Raw genomic sequence first — 16,921 nt, 5'->3', positions numbered from 1 at the left:
AAATATTTCCTTGCTTTTTTATATTAACTCAACAACTTTTTCGCCTATATTTTTTAAATACACATTTTCCTGATCATGACGTATGGGATTACTAATGAAAAATTATGTTTTTATCATTTAATTTCAATAAAACGTAAATTTTTCAAAACTAAAAACGGTGTTCCTGTTTATACAACCATCAATGTACATTTGGTTCAAAACGAGATAGGTTAGGCCGAATGGGTTGCCCATCAAAGTTGAGTTCACTCGGAGGCCAGTTTGATCCATAGTAGTACCTCAGAGAGAGCAAGGAAAGACAAAGAAGATGTGAGACCTCGGACTAGAGATTATATACGATTAAAAGAAAGACAGGAGGAATAGAGAACCCGAGCGGGGGTGAAGAAACGCCCGTCCCCACGCAAGCACGGATGTACCTACACCGTCGGAACCATCCTGTTTGTCCAACAAACCTCAGAAAACATAACAGAGGTACGTTCGCAAGTTTACCCAGTTCACAGAAGAAACGGCTCCCCAGAAAGGAGAGCCTACGTCTCTGCAGACGCGAACAAGAACACAGCAAGTGCTCAATAGTCTCCTCCTCATCCTCATCGAGGCAACTCCCACAGAAGTCATTGTGCGGTATTCCCATGCGCGACGCCTTGCGGCCTATGGCACTGTGCCTGGATATGAGCCCTGTCAAGGTTCACATCGACCTCTTATCGAATGCCAGCAACTCTCTCGTCCTCCTCTGGTCGATGACTGGCCATAGCGCCTTTACGGTCCAGCAATCATCCACCGAGTCCCACCTCGCCACCGACGCTTGCTTGGCCATCCCCTCTACCATGTTCAGTAGCTCGACAAATGGCACTTAGGCAAGACCGATGACTGGTCTTCCGGCGCAGACGAACCCCTCCTGGCGCACTCGACCGCCCTCATTTCAGCGTCACATAGTGGACCCGGAGCCTATCCAGGGACTCCAAACAATCCGCAACGTATCTCGACCTCATAATCCTCGACCCTAAGGCCTTGAGCGCCGCCATACTGTCCACATAAATTCTGAGTTTCGGGGGCGATAAATCCCTTACCAGAATTTCTCTTGCGGTCACTGCAATGGCACAGATCTCTGCCCGAATGGCCGTACACTCGTCCGGCAGTCTCAGGGACATACTAATATTGAGTGCATCATAATATATACCATAAAATTGGTATGTCAAAACAAGATACCTTCACTTAATCTTCTTGTATAAAAGTCAATTTGTGTTTATTTGTTCCGTATAGACACAAAACGGCTTGAAATTTTCGCAGATATAATTGCACACATGAAGGGCGAAGTGTCCCCACCCTTAAAAGACATTAGAGAGTGCACCGGTGCAGAGAAGGTGCACCGGAGAGAGCCCGGTTCGGCTAGGTGTATATAAAAAGGAGAGATGTTCAACGATTTCTATGATCAATGTCTCATTTTGTTTATTGGTTATATGGATTTTCGCAAAAGGTTATAAGCCATGACACTTTTTTTCAGTTTTGGATTTATAAGTTTTAAAAAATATGAACAAATTAAAATTTTTTTCACAAAAATATAACTTCTAAGTGGTATGTGCGTGATCTTTTTCAACATTTAAGCAGAATTACCGTCATTTTAGTCATTAATAGGCAAAACTTCATGTCGGAAAGAGGAAACACAGGTAATTATTTTTGAGAAAAAAAAGTCCAAAAGTCATCACCTTAATGTATATGAGACCTATATCTAAACCTTAAACGATTATCACCAAAATGAATAGCGTTTGTCACAATGAATTTGACGTTTGGCAATACGTCAATCAGCTTCATGAAGAGATGTGCATTTCGCCATATGGTTTTTATACTGTTGTAGAAATGAGACAACCTTTAAATAATTCAGCCATGATGGAGGGTGAAATTTCTTGTTTGGAGCAGCGTTGCAGAGCAAAGTCTGCTCGACTCCGAGCAAACTTTGCTCTGCTTTTAAATTAAATGCCATTAATATATGATTTTTATACCCACCACCATAAGATAGGGAATCTAATCATTTAGTCCTTCCGTTTCCAACACAACGGGACATCCATTTCCGACCCTGCAAAATATATACCCCAGACAAATAATTATATGTGCACAGTGTAAAACTGCCCTAAAAAATTAAATTTTTTTTCCTTTTTGATTTTGTTTCTTTACTTATTTAATATTACCACATAAAATTTTAGGGTTCAATATCAATTTCGTACTATTTCGTCATTATCGCCTTCGTTTCAAGTTCTTAAGCGCCCAAATAGTATGCGCCAGAAATTTTCAACGTGATTCAAATCGGGAACCATGGCAGGCCGTTATTGTACAGGTACGTTACTTGATCTAAAATATATCTTTTTCAACCGTTCAACATGGAGGCATCATTGTTTTATGAGAAAGTCCACTCAATTCGTCAGCAAATTCAATTCAATTCAATTCAATTATATTTTTTAGGAGGTTTTTATACATATGTTTACATTCATTTTAGTTGGAACAAAGCATATTTTTGACTTTTCAAGTCTTCCAAATGCACCAAATACCATAAGGGATCTAAGCCATGGTTTTGGTTGCACTATTGTTGTCGAGTGTACCTAAAATATTTATGATGACTATTGCAAATGCAGATTTGCCCATAAACATTCCATCAAACATCTCAAAAATCAATGAGTGCTTTCCGATTCAAATTTAAGCTCAACGAGTCCAAACGGCGTGCCGCAGAGCGACACCCTTTTTGGGGAGAAGTTTTTACATGGCAAAGTACCTCACAAATGACGCAAGCTTTAGCCACCGCTGAAAAATTTTCTGATGTACCTGCCAGGATTCGAGCCCAGGTGTTCAGCGTTATATGCGGACATGCTATCCTCTGCGCTACGGTGGACTTCATGATGACTATTGGGTCCATCAATGATGACTATTGGGTCCATCAATGATGACTATTGGGTCCATCAATGATGACTATTGGGTCCATCAATATTGAAGTATATTTTGCCATAAAATTTTACAAATCGATTTCTTCCTCCCAAAATTTTTATTTTTCAGCAATCAAAATTCTTGTGTATTTATAGCGCTGAGTTATGGAAGTTTTGGAACTTCACATTGCGATTGTTGGCTTTTTAGCTCCTGGAACTTCAATTTTTATATTTCATAAATATTTTCTATGGAAATTTTAAACTTCCCCATAAATTTAGAATAATGGTACTTTGAATGATGTTGAAACAGAATAGTTTATGTGATGGAAAAGTGTTCAAGGTAGTGAACTTTTTGTCCCCTAGTTGTTGTTTTCATTTAGTTGGAAAACTGCAACATTTTTGCACATATAATTATTTGTCTGGGGTATATCTTGGTCCTCGTAAAAGACGATCTACCGATGTACTGTGTGTTGACAAAGACCTGCATTTTTTCTATACACAGGTTAAGGTTTTAAACGGAAAAATATTTAGTATCTTAAGCCCATCAATGCCGCATTTACTACTCAATATAGCTGAAATACTGAATAGTGGGTTGCACTGTGCCATTCATACTGACTATTTACCAGATAGGACAATATGTATATATACCTGCTATATAAACTGATCTTTCCGATTTAGGCTCCTCTTCCTCATTCCGAAAATGATAAGGATCGGCACATTTTTATACCTACCACCATAGGGTGGGAGGTGTACTAATCCAGTCATTCTGTTTGTGCAAGAGCAAATTTTAAGGACTCAAGTGTAAGCTTACTTCCTCCATTTTTTGCCGAGTACGAACGACGTGTCGCAGTGGCACACTTCTTTACATGGCTGCCATACTAAATGATACAGTACCTCGCAAATGTCGTCTACATTAGTAGGGGCCAACCACCGCTGAAATTTTTATACCCTCCACCATAAGATGGGGGGTATACTAATTTCGTCATTCTGTTTGTAACTACTCGAAATATTCGTCTGAGACCCCATAAAGTATATATATTCTTGATCGTCGTGAAATTTTATGTCGATCTAGCCATGTCCGTCCGTCTGTCCGTCCGTCCGTCCGTCCGTCCGTCCGTCCGTCCGTCCGTCTGTCTGTCGAAAGCACGCTAACTTCCGAAGGAGTAAAGCTAGCCACTTGAAATTTTGCACAAATACTTCTTATTAGTGTAGGTCGGTTGGTATTGTAAATGGGCCATATCGGTCCATGTTTTGATATAGCTGCCATATAAACCGATCTTGGGTCTTGACTTCTTGAGCCTCTAGAGTGCGCAATTCTTATCCGATTGATATGAAATTTTGCACGACATGTTTTCTTATGATATCCAACAATTGTGCCAAGTGTGGTTCAAATCGGTCCATAACCTGATATAGCTGCCATATAAACCGATCGGGGGTCTTGACTTCTTGAGCCTCTAGAGTGCGTAATTCTTATCCGATTAAGATGAAAGTTTGCACCACGTGTTTTGTTATTATATCCAACAACTGTGTCAAGTATGGTTTAAATCGGCCAATAACCTGATATAGCTGCCATATAAACCGATCTTGGGTCTTGACTTCTTGAGCCTCTAGAGGGCGTAATTCTTATCCGATTGGAATGGAATTTCGCACGACCTGTTTTGTTATGATACCCAACAACTGTGCTAAGTATGGTTTAAATCGGTTCATAACCTGATATAGCTGCCATATAAACCGATCTTGGGTCTTGACTTCTTGAGCCTCTAGAGCGCACAATTCTTATCCGATTTGAATGAGTTTTTGCACGAAGTATTTTGTCATGTGTCCAACAACTGTGCCAAGTATGGTTGAAATCGGTCCATAACCTGATATAGCTGTCATATAAACAGATCTGGGAATTTGACTTCTTGAGCTTCTAGAGGGCGCAATTCCTATCCGATTTGGCTGAAATTTTGCATGACGTATTTTATTTTTACTTTCAACAACTGTCTCAAATAAGGTTCAAATCGGTTCATAACCTGATATAGCTGCTATATAAACCGATCTGGGATCTTGACTTCTTGACCCCTAGAGATCGCAATTATTATCCGATATGCCTGAACTTTTGTACGACGGATCCTCTCATGACCATCAACAAACGTGTTTATTATGTTCTGAATCGGTCTATAGCCCGATACAGATCCCATATAAATCGTTCTCTCTATTTTACTTCGTGAGCCCCAATGGGCGCAATTCTTATACGAATTGGCTGAAATTTTACACAGGTCTCCAACATATAATTTAATTGTGGTCCGAACCGGACCATATCTTGATATCGCTCTAATAGCAGAGCAACTCTTTTCTTATATCCTTTTTAGCCTAAGAAGAGATGCCGGGAAAAGAACTCGACAAATGCGATCCATGGTGGAGGGTATATAAGATTCGGCCCGGCCGAACTTAGCACGCTTTTACTTGTTTTCTGATGTTCCCGCCAGGCTCGAACCCAGGCATTCAGCGTCATAGGCGGACATGCTAACCTCTGCGCTACGGTGGCTTCCTTCCGTTTGTAACACCTCTGCGACCACATAAAATATATATATTCTTTATCGTCCTAACAGTCCATCTAGCCATGTTCATTCTCGTGTCCGTCCATCTGTGAAAATCACGATGATGGTCGAACGCGTAGAGCTAGCCACATAAAATTTTGCATATACTTATTATTGATGTATGTCGTTGGGAATTGCAAATAGGCCATATGGATACTGATTTGGATACAGCTCCCATATAAAGTAATCCTTCGACTTGACTTGTCGAACCCCTAGAAGCTAAAATTATTATCTGATTGCACATAGTATTCTTTTACGACTTCCTACAATCGTGGGAAGTATGGTCCAAATCGGTCTATCACCTGATGTTGTTCTCTTATTAACCGATTTGGCATCTTAAGCCCCTAAAAGACGCAATTGGTATCCGATTGTGCTGAAATTTTGCACCAATCGCGCGAAGTATGGTCTACGTCGGTGTATAGTCTGATATAGCTCTCATATAAACCGATCTCCCGATTTGTCATCTTGAGCACCTGAAGACATTAATAGTTATCTGATTGGATCCTGCTCTATTTATGATGTCATTGTTAGGAGGAGAGTACACTAAAATGAAATGAAAAAGAATATTTTAGTTATACCATTCACAAATACTGTGGTGCAGGGTATTATAACTTGGTGAATTTGTTTGTAACACCAAGAAGAAAGAAATATAGAACAATTGATAAGTAAACCGATCGTCTCAGGATCACTTTCTGATTATATTTAGCTATGTCCGTCTGTCTTTCTGACCATGTTAATTTGAGCACAAAGTATTTTCCTCCGATTGCCTTCAAATTCGGCACAAGCATTTTCTTGGGCCTAGAGACGAAACCTATTGAAATAGGAAAAAATCGGTTCAGATTTGGATATAGATCCCATATATATGTTCGTCCGATTTGGACTAAAATTGCAATTATATCGTTATTTGTAAACCGATTCTCCCGAAATTTGCAAAACTGATTCTCGACATTATTAGTGAATTTCATAGAAATCGGTTCAGATTTAGATATAGCTCCCATATAAATGTGCGTCCGATTTGACTAAAATTGCAATTATATCGTCATTTGTTAACCGATTCAAACGAAAATTGGCACAAAGGATTCCCTTATAACTCCCGGTATTGCTATTGAATATAATATAAATCGGTTTAAATTTGGATATAGCTCCCATATATATTTTCGCCCCATTTTGAATAACACTCAATAATTTAGTAACTTTTTAACCGATCTTCACAAAATTTGGCACGTAGGTTTCTCTCATAACTCTTCTGATGGCTGATGCATTTCATATAAATTTTTTCGGTTATAAATATACCACCCATATATATGCATCTCCCGATTTTCACTTATATGGCATTTGCTAACCCATTTATAAATCGATCTCCTCAACAAATCATATTAAAGCAAATTTTATATTCGACGACTTATCCTGCATACCCAATGTGGTGTATGGTATCAAAAGGTCGGCTTTGTCCGACTTTAGCCCATCCTTACTTGTTTTTGGAAAGAAAATGTTAAAAATTACTGTACCACTTTTCCTGATAGAACCGATTGGAACTACGATATCCCTCCAAGGTAGATACGTTCCGGCAGATGCAGCCGCCTCAATTCCCACAGAGCTAGGATTGATGCCGACGTGCAAGATGTATGTCCCGATTGTAACCAGGGACCGCACGATACACGTCACCTATTTAACTGCCCGGCCAGACCTACTCGACTCAGACCCAGATCCTTGTGGACGCACCCCATCTTAGTCGCGGAGTTCCTGGGTCTTGACACTCAACAGAATCAAGCTGACGATAGATAGAACACAATAAACTGCTACAACAACAACAACGATATCCCTGGTAACAGAAGTTACATAGACTTCTATACGGATGGTTCCAAATTAAACGACTAGATGGGCTTTGGGGTGTACTCTAAAGATTTAGAACTTGTCATATCGAAAAGGTTACCCAACCACTGCAGTGTATATCAAGCAGAGATCCTTGCAATTAAGGAAGTAGTGGAATGTCGAAGATATAAAGTCATTACGACGATTGACATAAATATCTTCTCAGGCGGCCATTAAATTCCTGGAGAATGTATTTCTGAACACAAAAACTGCCCTCGCCTGTCGCAGATCTCTCAACGAGATGGCCGAACAGTTCAAGATTCACCTGTTCTGGGTGCCGGACTACAGAGATATTCCAGGGAATTGTAAAGCGGATGAGCTTGCGAGACTAGGAACTACCCTACACTTTCCAGGGATACTGGAATCTGTGGGTATGCCTCTAGCGACATGTAAGCTAAGTTTTTAGGACCAGGCCCGAAGGACAACGAATGATAGATGGTCACAAAGAGGGGGCTGTGAGTATTTCAAAACTATGTGGCCTTATCTAGGCATGAAGAGGTCTACTGCTTTACTGTCATTGGCTAGAACAGACGTCTCAGTCATTAAGTTCGTCATGACAGGTCACTGGCTAATCGGAAAACATGCTGACAGATTGAAGGTTGCCAGAAACGAATTTTGCAGTAGCTGTGAGCACATCGAAGAAGAAGAGACTATAGAACACCTTCTGTGTGTGTGTCCCGCACTAGCAGTCAGAAGGAGTTCCACTTAGGTTATCATTTCTTTGAGAACCTGTGTGATTTTTCGCAAGTTATTGTGCTTTTTAAAGCGATCTGGATGGTATAACGGTAGGAACTAGGAGACATCTTCCTTCTTCTGTCACAATGGACGAAAACGTCTAAGTGAGTCTGATAGCAGACTGCCACTTAAACCTAACCTAAAGTAATCAAATCACATGGCCGAATACTGACATCCTGTCCACCAGTGTTGTTTATATCTCCAATTTAAATTGTTTTGTGGCAACAATCCCTACGCTTAATTTAGAATATTATTTTGCTTTATGTAAATTTCTCAAATGTTATGAACATTTCCAAACTATGGAAATCATATCCTAAAGTATGATTTTTAAGCTATTATCTTTTTGCCAACACTGTCACTGTCAAACATCTTCAGTTTGGTCTATAATTTAACCATGAATCGTCTTACAAATGAACAACGCTTGCAAATTATTGAATTTTACTATCAAAATGTCTGGTGTATGGGCTGGTGGCATCATTGGACCGTACTTCTTCAAAGATGATGCGAATGGTGAGCGCTTTCGTGAGATGATATCCAATTTTTTTTTTGCCAAAATACAAGAGCTTTACTTGCATGCGTGTGGTTTGAACAAGACGGTGCCACATGCCACACAGTACGCGCAACAATAGATTTATTAAAAGACGAGTTCGTTGAACATTTAATTTCACTTTCGGGACCGGTCAATTGACCGCCTAGAACGCCTTTAGACTATTTTTTGAGCGGCTATGTTAAAGCTCATGTCTATACAGACAAGCTCGCTTCAATTGACGCATTGGAAGACTACATAGAAGCATTTATTCGTGAGATACCGGCCGAAATGAAAAGAGTATTCCTAAATTGGACTAAGCGGATGGACTATTTGAAGCGCAGTCGCGATCATCATTTGCATGAAATAATCTTCAAACATTAAATTATATGGACCGTACTATCGATTTAAATAAAGATTTCATTTCAAGATTTTCTATAGCTCTTAAAAAATCATGCATTACCTTATAGGGTCTCAGACGCATATTTCGAGTTGCTACAAACGGAATGACGAAATAAGTATACCCCCATCCTATGGTGGAGGATATAAAAATGTTGATACAAGCATATTTAAGGAACTTTCTTGAATTATATCTTGACCACTAGGCAAATGAAGATGTGTGCCTCTCAAATGTAGACCAAAAAGAAAATGTTGACACAAACAGGTAAAGGAAGTTCTTGAATGAGATATTGGCCAGTAGGCAATAGGTCCAGTGTCACAGTGGCTGTTGACATGTTTTTTTTTTCATATAATATCGATATTAGTAGAAATGAGCTACAAAGCCAGTAGCCACGGGAGTGTGGGCATTAGCAGAGCAATAAAATTTATGAAAGATTTTTCGTCACCTTTCGAAATGAATACCAATGACCGTATTGTCTACATGTACAAGGATCTGTTAATCAGGTTATTTCCACAAATTAATAATCAGTAATTTTCCACAAATAAAAATCTTCTTTTCCAACATAATTTGTGTTGTTCATTAGCTCAACTCCCTTTGAAAAAAAATGTCCAATATAATCAAAACGCATAACCGGTCATAAAATGCAAACATAAACAAATTTTTGGAATATTTTAGCAGATTTCATTAGCTGAAATAGCAGTACGAAATGTTTGCTAAAACCAAAACTGTTGTTTGATCAAACATTTTTGATATTTGGAAAAACAAATTTCGTTGAGTGTAGCACTAGATGCCCACTAATTGATGTTAAATGTGCTAGCGGCAAACGTGAGTGTAACATAAAACTTGCACCAATAGAAAAAAATTTGCTGACTAATAGGATTTAACAAAGTTCTTTCCCTTTTCTAAACATTTCCTTCCTAGGAAATTTGAAATTTTTTTTTATCATTGAATTTGACTCATCAAATTTCATTACAGTTTTTCGTACATAACACTTAATAAAATCTTTTTTCGCCAAATCTTTTCATTGTAAAAAGATTTTCTTTGAAGAAAATCTAAAATTCACGCAACATTTTGAAAATTTGTTAAAAAGTGTTTCACTGTGCCTAAATCTACGGTCCAAGCCTACAGAACTAATAAATTTCTCTGGACTTGATAGATTTCAACTTTTAATCATAGTGATCATAGTTGTTGCTCCAGGTTCGAATCCCGGTCGGGCTCTGCTGAATTTTTATTTTCAAGTTTTTTGTCTGTTAGGGTGAGGATTATTTTATATTATTCTATTATATAAAATAAGAATTCGGCGGAGCCCGGCCAGGATACTCGCAGCAACAGCGAGAGACACTGTCATTGTCTAGACTTCGAAGCCAATTGACACAACTTCCAAAGGATGCACAGAAACATGTGTATGTCATGTGAGTAATGTAGCTGAGTAGAAATAAAGTCTGCCACTACACACACAAACATGTATTAGAACAAGTAAAAAGGCGTTAAGTTCGGCCGGGCCGAACTTTGGATACCCACCACCTCGGGTATATATGTAAAGCACTTTTCATCAAAATCCAGTGAAATTTGCATACCTTTTGTTCAATAGCAGTCATATCGAAATATGATCCGATTTGGACAAAATACTAATAAGTACAAGTCAATGTTCAATTATGTATAACAAAATATTGGTCTTTTTAGTAGCTATATCTAAAAATAAACCGATCTGAACCATATACAACATGGATGTCGAAAAGCCTAACATAAGTCAATGTGTCAAATTTCAGTTAAATCGGATTATAAATGCGTCTCTTTTGGGACCAAGACTTTAAATCGAGATATCGGTCTATATGGCAGCTATATCCAAATCATGATCGATCTTAGTGAAATTGAAAAAGGATGTCGAAGGGCCCAACACAACTCACTGTCCCAAATTGCATCGAAATCGGACAATAAATGCGCTTTTTCTGGCCCCAAAACCTAAAACCGAGAGATCGGTCTATATGGCAGCTATATCCAAATCTTGACCGATCTGTCCCATAATGTAGAACTATGTCAAGGGATTTAACCTAACTCAATGTCTCAAATTTCGGCGACATCGGATAATAAATGCGCCTTGTATGGGCCTAAGACCCTCAATCGGAGGATTGGTCTATATGACAGCTATATCCAAATCTGGACCGATCTGAGCCAAATTGACGAAGGATGTCGAAGGGCCAAATATAATTCACTGTCCCAAATTTCGGCGACATCGGATAATAAATGCGCCTTTTATGGGCAAAAACCCTTAAATCGAGAGATCGGTCTATATGGCAGCTATATCCAAATCTGGACCGATCTGAGCAAAATTAACGAAGGATGTCGAGGAGCCTAACATAACTTACTGTCCCAAATTTCAGCAACATCGGATGATAAATGTGGTTTTTATGGGCCTAAGACCCCAAATCGGAGGATCGGTCTATATGGCAGCTATATCCAAATCTGGACCGATCTGGGCGAAATTGACGGAGGATGTCGAGCCTAACACAACTCACTGTCCCAAATTTCAGCAAAATCGGATAATAAATGTGGCTTTTATGGGCCCAAGATTCTAAATCTGAGGATCGGTCTATATGGCAGCTATATCCAAATCTGGGCCAAATTGACGAAGGGTGTCGAAGGGTCTAACACAAGTCACTGTCCTAAATTTCAGCAAAATCGGATAATAAATGTGGCTTTTATGGGCCAAAGACCCCAAATCGGCGGATCGGTCTATATGGGGGCTATATCAAAATATAGTCCGATATAGCCCATCTTTGAACTTAACCTGCTTATGAACAAAAAAATACTCTGTGCAAAATTTCAGCTCAATATCTCTATTTTTGAGGACTGTCGCGTGATTTCAACAGACAGACGGACGGACATGTCTAGATCGTCTTAGATTTTTACGCTGATCAAGAATATATATACTTTATAGGATCGCTAATGGATATTTCGATGTGTTGCAAACGGAATGACAAAATGAATATACCCCCATCCTTCGGTGGTGGGTATAAAAGAACACCGAGCAAACAGTGTGTCGAGCTCTTTAGTGTGGTATTTATATCGCAGGGACATTTTCGAGCTTTGTTAGTGTGGTATTTATATCACAGGGACATTTTCGCAATGAATTCGAAATAAGTACAACCTACCAACGTTCGGCATTGAAGTCTTCACAATTAAAAGTTTCCGAAGATGACCCTCCTTAACCAAGAGATCGAAACGCGTCACACTATGGTTGTTGTTGTTGTATCTTCTGGCTTTAATTTTCCATTGCATAGAAAAAAAATCATTATTCGTTAATCGAGCTCGTCTCAAAAGAGAAATAGAAATGAAAGGCATTAAGTTCGACCGGAAATTTGGATACCCAGCTATATCGAAATATATTCCGATTTGGACCAAATACTAATTAGTACAAGTCATTGGTCAATTATGTATAACAATATATAGGTCTTTTAAGTAGCTACATCTAAAATTAGCAGATGTGAACCATATACGACACGGATGTCGAAAAGCCTAACATAAGTTACTGTGTCAAATTTCAGTGAAATTAAATTAGATCGGTCTATATGGCAGCTATAGCCAAATCTTGACCGATCCGAGTCAAATTGAAAAAAAAATGTCAAGGGGCTTAACACAACTCACTGTCCCAAATTTCAGCAAAATCGGATAATAAATGTGGATTTTATGGGCCTAAGAAACTAAATCGGCGGTTCGGTCTATATGGGGGCTATATCAAGTTATAGTCCGATATAGCTCGTCTTCGAACTTAATCTGCTTATGGAAAAAAAACGAATCTGTGCAAAGTTTTAGTTCAATATCTTCATTTGTAAAGACTGTAGCGTGATTTCAACAGACAGACGGACGGCTAGATCATCTTAGATTTTTACGCTGGTCAAGAATATATGCTTTATAGGGTCGGAAATGGATATTTCGATGTATTGCAAACGGATTGGCCAGTCTTCGGTGGTGGGTATAATTATAAAATAAAATGATCTTCGCCTTAACAGGCAAAAACAACTTAAGAAAAAATAAAATTTGGCGGAGCCCGGAAGGTATTTGAACCTGGACACTCGGAGCAACATCGAGAGCCGCTGCCGTTGTCTAGCATTCGAAACCATTTGACACAACTTTGACACTACACACAAAAGCACATGCATTGGAGAAAGCAGACACGGTGTCGAGCTTTGTTAGTGTGGTATTAATAACTTAGAGGCAATTAATTCGATATATGTACAACCTACCAACGTTCGGCCCTTGAAGCCTTCACACCTAAAAGTGTCCGAAGATGACCTTCCTTAACTAGAAGGTCTAGAAAATGAAATGAAAATACTCTTTGCTTTTTGGAGGCCACCGTGGCGCATAGGTTAGCATGTCCGCCTATGACGCCAAATGCCTGGGTTCAAATCCAGACGTGAACATCAACAAAATGTTCAGCGTTGGCTATCCTCTTATTAATACTGGCTACATTTATGAGGTATCCTGCCACGTTAATCAAGTGGTTTCGCTAAGCCGCACGCCGCTCGGACTCGGCATGATATAAGAGGAGTATCCCCTGCTCCTTAATGGAATTTTCATGGGAAATTTAGTAGAAGTATTACCCACTTTTGATCAGGGTATCCCGTTGTGCTTTTGGAATAGTTGTGATTCTTATTTACAGGAAATTATTATAAATATACTGCAATTGATTATTCTTTTATAGTCCACAGCATAGTTTCCACTTTTTTATTTATTTACAATTTCTGGAGTTTTTAAGGTGTCTGCGTGAAAAGAGGAACAGACCCGACCAGACCTAAGGGTCGGTACTACGTTTGTTCACTTTTCTGCAAATTTTCGGTACCCATAATTGCAACAACTCTATTTTAAAGTTGCAATTAATTTGTTTTAATTTTGCTCCTGTTCCTTTATGAAATGTTCATGGGCAAATTTGCATTTTTTGAAACATTTCCTTACAGAAAAAAACCAAAATTCTTTAGAAAACTGTCATTCCATAGAGGGCTTCCTTACTTTCTGTTTATATCCTCCACCATAGGATGGGTGGTATACTAATTTCGTCATTCGGTTTGTAATTCCTCGAAACATTCGTCTAAGATCCTATGAAGTACGTATATTCGTGATCGCCATGACATTTTAAGTCGATCTAGGCATGTCCGTCCGTCTGTCTATCGAAAGCACACTTACTTTCAAAGGAGTAAAGCAAGCCGATTGAAATTTTGCACAAATGCTTCTTATTAGTGTAGGTCGGTTGGGATTGTAAATGGGTCATATCGGTCCATGTTTTGATATAGCTGCCATATGAACCGATCTTGGATCTTGACTTCTTGAGCCTCTACAAGGCGCAATTCTTATCCGATTTGGCTGAAATTTTGCACGACGTGTTTTGTTGTGACTTCCAACAGCTGCGCTAAGTATGGTGGAAATCTGTCCATAACCTAATATAGCTGTCTTATAAACTGAATTTGGATCTTGACTTCTTGAGCCTCTAGAAGGCGCAATTCTTATTCGATTTGGCTGAAATTTGGCATGACGTGTTTTGTTGACTTCCAACAATCGGTCCATAACCTTATATAGCTATCATATAAAGCGATCTAGGATCTTGACTTCTTGAGCCTCTAGAGGGCGTAATTATTATCCAATTTGGCTGAAATTTTGTACAACCGCTTTTCCCGTAACCTTCAACATACGTGTTGATGGTCCGAATCCGTCTATTGCCTGATACAGCTCCCATATAAACCTATCTCCCTTTTTTATTTCTTAAGCCTTTAGAAGGCGCAATTCCTATGCTAATTGGATGAAATTTGGCATGACGTATTTTGTTATGACTTCCAACAACTGTACTAAGTATGGTTCAAACCGGTCCATAACCTGATATAGCTTTCATATAAACCGATCTGGGATCTTGACTTCTTGACCTCTAGAGGGAGCAATTATTATCCGATTTGGCTGAAATTTTGACAACGGTTTCTCCCATTTAACATATATGTCAAATATGGTCTGAATCGGTCTATAACCTGAAACAGCACCCATATAAACCGATCTCCATATTGTACTTCTTGAGCCCCTAAAGGGCTCAATCTTTATTCGAATTGGCTGAAATTTTATACAATAACTTCTACTATGGTCTCCAACATTTAATTCAATTATGGTCCAAATCTTACCATAACTTGATATAGCTTCAATAGCATAGCAATTCTGATCTTTCATCCTTTGTTTGCCTAAAAAGAGCTACCAGGAAAAGAACTCGACAAATGCGATCCATGGTGGAGGGTGTATAAGTTTCGGCCCGGCCGAACTTAGCACACTTTTACTTGTTTAAAAATAAGATTTTGCCAGAGAAAAGCAGACATGGTACAATCCTTTAGAGGGTAAAAAATTTTTTAGAAGTCTCTCTCATAAATACATAGGAACGTATGTGTATTGCATCGAAATGACACCTTAAAAGAAGCACTTTCGATAGTGTACATATATTCAACTAGAACTAGTAACATTAGCCTCGGATAGCTGGTGATGGTTGTGGTACCATGTTGACGAAAAATATTTGCTGGTTTCCGTCACCATATATTCTCAGATAAGAAACCATGTACATCATAGGTTAGCAATTTTAAATACTTTGTTTTTTTTTTAAATATTCTTTGACTATTTCTAGTTTTTTGTTTTTTTATCATATTAGCTTCTGGTAATTTTTTTTGGCACTGTTGAAATTTTTGAATATTTTTTAACACATCACTTTTTGAATCGCAAACGCTCATCGAATCTTCTTATTATGTCAAAATTATCACTTATGTGTAAAAATTGCTAAGTTAAATATTTAATTATGAACTCACTTCCCGCAAAGTGTTTTTTCAACTACAACTGCTTCAAAACGATTTCAAATAATTTATTTCCTCGTTATGTTATTTAAAGTTTGCTAACGAACCCCGAACTCTATTCCTTGACGATTTGTGTGCGACCATCGACAACTTGTCTGCATGAGATCACGAACTCGACTAAACTTAAAACGGCAATGAGTTAGGAGCAAATATACGCATAGCCAACAGGTGACCCTGGTGCGCATTACATGGATGCTGCTTTTGTAAGTTGCGCTTAAAACAACACCAAAAAGGGAATGAATGACACGACAGCAAAGGGAAAACCTGCTATCGTAGTTAATGATATGGGTACTTTTTATGCCAGAAACTTGTCTTCACTTACGAGAATTTTTTATGTTACGCTATCGCTCCAGTCGGAAGTGGATAAATTCAGGTCCTTAACGTGAACTACCTAGTATGAGTTTCGATTGATATTTTTGAATGCCGCTCACTTGAATGAAGCAAACCCACAATAAAAAGAAAGTGGTAGGGAAGTATATTTGAATTTTTTAATTAATTTTTATTCCGAATTGAGCACGAAGTGTTTCCAACAATTATAGTAAGTGGTACCTCTATCCTGTATAAGGATTCATTGCGTTACCCTGTTTGATATAAAGATCGTCTAAATTCGAGTATTATGCTTTGCAAAAAAAAAAATACGAATAATGAAAGCTTAACATTTTCTGCTTGTATTTACAAATGTAAAAAAAAAACAAGTAGGAGAGTGCTAAGTTCGGCCGGGCCGAATCTTATATACCCTCCACCATGGATCTGATTTTTAGGTCGAGTTCTATGCGCGGTATCTCTTTTTCAGCAAACAAAGAATATTGAATAAGAACTGTTATGCTATTGGAGCTATATCAAGTTATAGTCCGATTCGGAATGCCGATCATTGTAGAAGTCATTGTGTAATATTTCAGTTCATTCGGATAAGAATTGCGCCTTATAGGGGCTCAAGAAGCAAAATCGGGAGATCGGTTTACATGGGAGCTGTATCAAGCTATAGATCGATTCAGACCATATTAGACACGTATGTTGAAGGTCATGAGAGA

The 16,921-nt window shown here is 38.6% G+C and overlaps 1 protein-coding gene across 1 annotated transcript in view; it reads right to left on the bottom strand.

Moving 5' to 3' along the window:
* The window catches only part of LOC106086860 (putative fatty acyl-CoA reductase CG5065), a 51,380-nt gene extending 35,373 nt beyond the window's left edge, over positions 1-16,007 (bottom strand). The window contains exon 1 of the mRNA XM_013251674.1: positions 15,846-16,007. The gene's annotated coding sequence lies outside the window, so the exon portion shown is untranslated. The remainder of the gene's footprint in view (positions 1-15,845) is intronic.
* Between the last annotated feature and the right edge of the window lie 914 nt (positions 16,008-16,921).

This window comes from Stomoxys calcitrans, chromosome 2 (genome assembly GCF_963082655.1).
Source record: "Stomoxys calcitrans chromosome 2, idStoCalc2.1, whole genome shotgun sequence".
Classification (NCBI taxonomy): Eukaryota; Metazoa; Arthropoda; class Insecta; order Diptera; family Muscidae; genus Stomoxys; species Stomoxys calcitrans.
This window is presented reverse-complemented; position numbering and strand designations above follow the sequence as displayed.